The 4,015-nt window shown below is 38.5% G+C and overlaps 1 pseudogene; it reads left to right on the top strand.

The window, feature by feature from the left end:
- LOC109697861 (V-type proton ATPase subunit G 1 pseudogene) lies at positions 1-749 on the top strand (annotated as a pseudogene).
- Positions 750-4,015: the final 3,266 nt, after the last annotated feature.

Genomic DNA, 4,015 nt, shown 5'->3' with positions numbered 1-4,015 from the left:
ATGTCTGTTCTTCGTCTCACTCTTCAAGTTTTTGCTAAGGCTCATGGGCTATCGTATGCATCAGTTACAGCTGATGGTTGTAAGTGTGGGAAGAATGTTAAAGGCTTGGGAAAACAACATGAAAAATGGAAATTCCTTCCCAACAGGTGGCCTCAGCACCTATGGTTTTTGAGTTCTTATTATGTATGGGTAAGGCACTGGAAGACCTTAAAAGTACATTCTGCTAAGAGAGCAATTTAAGCTTTTATCTGACACTTTAGCCTTAGTATAAAGTACGTATTACTTGAATTCTGTAGGAGGTGAGTTTTAATGGAAGTGGGTGAAATGAAATTTGGGTATTTTTTCTGAAAGAAAATGTCAGCATAGAGCTGACCTGAGTGTCCATCGCGCCAACTTAGGCTTCTTGCCTCGGCTCCTGAGTTGCCACAGCCATGGCAGCCAGTCACAGAGGATCCAGCAGCTGCTGCAGGCTGAGAAGTGGGCCGCAGAGAAGGTGTCCGAGGCTGAGGCAGGCTGAAGGAGAAGCCCAAGCTGAAATTGAACAGGACTGCCTGCCTGCCCAGGGAGAGAGTTCAAGGCCAAGGAATCTGCGGCACTGCCACGGCAGTTACAGCACTGAGGTGGACAAGGAGACCCAGGTCCCTCAGACCTACTTCTGGCAGAACAGGGATGAAGTCCTGGATAACCTCTGGGCCTACGTGTGTGATATCTGGCCAGAAATCCACAAAAACTACCGCATAAAGGGATAGAACAAGAGAGAAACGCTTGTTCTGTGGGTTGGTGTGGTAGACGCCCGCATGGAATATGGAGCGTTAACAGAGCTCCAGTTCTGTTCTTAGGAAAGGCATTAAATTATCTCTGTATGCTATAGTAGGTCCCTTCACTTTTTGCAGGGTAGCAAATTTAGCTTCTTTGTATAAACTTGGTTCTTACCCAAAAGTTTCATCTTTTTACCACAGATTTCTTAGAGATTTAATGAGTATATGTTGTTTGTTTTCTTATGCCTTTTAAATCAGGCAACATGAGTCAATGTGAATTTTTTTTTTTTCTTAGATCTCACAGGAACAAAAAAAGAAAAAATAATTCTTTGAAGAAAGAAAGGGATTAAACAATTTGTTTCCCTTATACTTTTTTAAAGGTCAGGGGCTTTATCTATGAAAAAGTAGTAAGTAGTTGTTTGTAACTTGTACTCAGCAGCAGCCAGCCTTAAAGTATTCATTCTGGCTAAGTGTTAGAACAATGAATACTAGTATACTTATCTGGGCTACTGTTAGCTTATATTAATCAAAATTAGTAGATGATAGTACTAAGAACTGACTATATGTTATTTGGTGTACTGATATTCATTTTAAAAGTAAAGACTTTGTCATGCATTTCAAAAAAAAATGTCAGCATATAATACTATAAGAGGCAGGAACATTCCTCTTTTCCTCCCCCTTTCCCTCATTACCCTACTCCCTTTTCCCCTCCCAATCCTCCTATGTCAGCCTCCAACGAGCTGGGATTACACATGTGCACCATCACATCCAGCTACATTAAACAGCTGTCATACAGGAACAGCTAAATAAGAGTGACAAAGACAAGTCCAAATTCAAGAAAGGCAGGCATTTTCCAAGATAATGGAGTCTCTCTGTTTCACATATCCTAGGGCTGAACTAGATTTAAAAAGAAGGAAGAGTGCCTGCCTAGCAAGTGTGAGGCCCTGAATTCAACCCCCAATTCCACCAAAAAAGGAGAGGGAGGGGGGAGAAAAAACAAAAGGATACAATGCCATTGTCATCCTTGGTAAGAAATTGGTTTGAACAAACCAGCTCAAGGACATTTTGGAGTAAATAGGAACATATGAATATTGTCTGGATATTAGTTGAAATAATAGCAGAAAGGTCATTGATTGAAAAAATAAGTAATAAAGTAGTATGTGTGACTTCATTGCAGTTAGACACATACATAGATATGCATTTAGAAAATGACCCAGAATGACATATACTAAGATATCCAGGCAACCTCTGCATGGTAGGAATGTGATGTTTTTATTTTTAAATTTTACTTATTTCCATTTGATTTTTTTCTACAAGGCCTATGTTCTGACTCTGTAATAATAATTTAGAAGATAAAAATTATTAAACAACCCACAAAGGGAGGAGAGAATGGAAAATCACAGACTGGTTAATTCTCAATTTTGCTGACATCTGACTGGGTGGAGAAAAATGGCCTTGAATAGCTGCACTGTTTATTCTCACTCCCCTTTTCATTGCAGGAGCATTGTGGAGGCTGCAAGAAGTGGCAGCCTAAATGTTTTCTGAGACTGTCATGCAATCGTAATCCTTCTGGCAACTTCCCCCAGTGGCATTTTCTCGGTAGAGTTCCCAGAACATATTCTGAAGCCTAAAAACTTCCAGTACAAAGTATACAGAGTGTTTTTGGTTTTTAATAGTTGGAATAAAGAGCCTCCCTGATCCCTGCCAAGGAGCTGAGAGTAATGAAATAATTACTCCCAGTAAGTGGGCAGGAACTCAGATCTTCTGATGCAGGAATCTGAGGGTTTTCCTTCTAATCAATGAATTAACTCATCCTGTATTTATTTGTCACCTGGGAGGAGTGCTTTGTTTTTCTGTGACTGCCTTTCCTTGGGTTCAAAAGACTCTTCTCTTTGGGGGCAATGAACTAAAAATGCAAAATATGCTTGTATGAATTTTTGTATGGCACATGAGAGATTCTTAGTTCAAGGTCAAAGTTCAACTACAGGGACAAAAATGTGCCTTCCTTCTCTTTCTTGGGAAAGCCAAGAATCCCACGGTTGCATGGGGAAATAAAAGAGCCAGACCTCTGTGTAAAACTAGGGTTTCTGTCTCAACCAAGTGCATCCTAGGGAAAATGGTATTCTGGCATTTTTGGACAGGCAAACAGCACTCCAAGAGATTTAGGGTCTCACTCTTGATTGATTGATCATTTTGGAAGTATTTCTTAAATGTATATCACAGGCAGAAGTCACACACCAAGTGTGGTTGGGATGAGAAAGGCTGGGTCAGTATTTAGTTTTTTAATCTTTTCTATACTCCATAGTGGGAGAATCATCTCTGGTAGAACAGAGCCAGGCATGGAAACAGATTGTTCCAATAAACAACATTCATTATTTCAGCAGCACAAGCAGAACCTGAATTCTTGCTTCTATTTTCTTCTGGAATATTATATTTTATAGCTTTGTAAAAGTGTGTTCTGTGATGTATCATTCATTTTTCCATTATTATGTTGAAATTTCCTAGTGTAGGTGCTTTATAAAAAAAGAGGCTTATTTAATTCAGTTTGAGAGATTCACAAGAAAATACTGCAGAGATTCCATGTACTCTTTAGCCAGTTTCTCCCAATGGTACCATAATTATGGTACAATATCAAACCTTTAAATTACCAATTACCATGTTACAATCCATTGACCTCATTAACATAGCAACACTTTCACATGTATTTATTTGTTCGTGTTCCTGTGTGTGTATGTGTCTTTAGTTGTATGCAGTTTTATCACATTTGGAATGGTGGGATCACTACCACCATCAAGACACAGAACATTTTCATCACCAGGAACCCTCATCCTACCCTTTTTATGTCCTCAGCTACTTTTTCACTCATGTTAAGTAAGCACTAGTTCATTCTTTACATATATAATTTTGTCATTTCATGAACACTACATAAATGGAATCATACAGCATACAACTTGAGTTTTTACACTCACAAGAATTCCTTTGAGAGTCATTCAAGTTATTATGTGTATTAATAGTTCATTTATTTTTATCACTGAATATTATTCTGTCATATGAACATACTTCTGTTTGTTTAAGCATTTATTAGTTGAAGGGCGTTTGATTTGGACTGTTTGTAGCTTTTGGAAATTATGAATAAAGCTGCTGTGGACCTTATAGGTTTTGGGTATGCAAGTTTTTATTCCTTCGGGATAATTGCCCCATAGTGAAATTGTTAGGTCACATGGTAAATACATGATTACTTTTGTAAGAAATGCGCA

The sequence above is a fragment of the Castor canadensis genome, chromosome 7, assembly GCF_047511655.1.
Source record: "Castor canadensis chromosome 7, mCasCan1.hap1v2, whole genome shotgun sequence".
Lineage (NCBI taxonomy): Eukaryota > Metazoa > Chordata > Mammalia > Rodentia > Castoridae > Castor > Castor canadensis.
The sequence above is the reverse complement of the archived record's forward strand: the minus strand, read 5'-3'. Positions and strand labels throughout refer to the sequence as shown.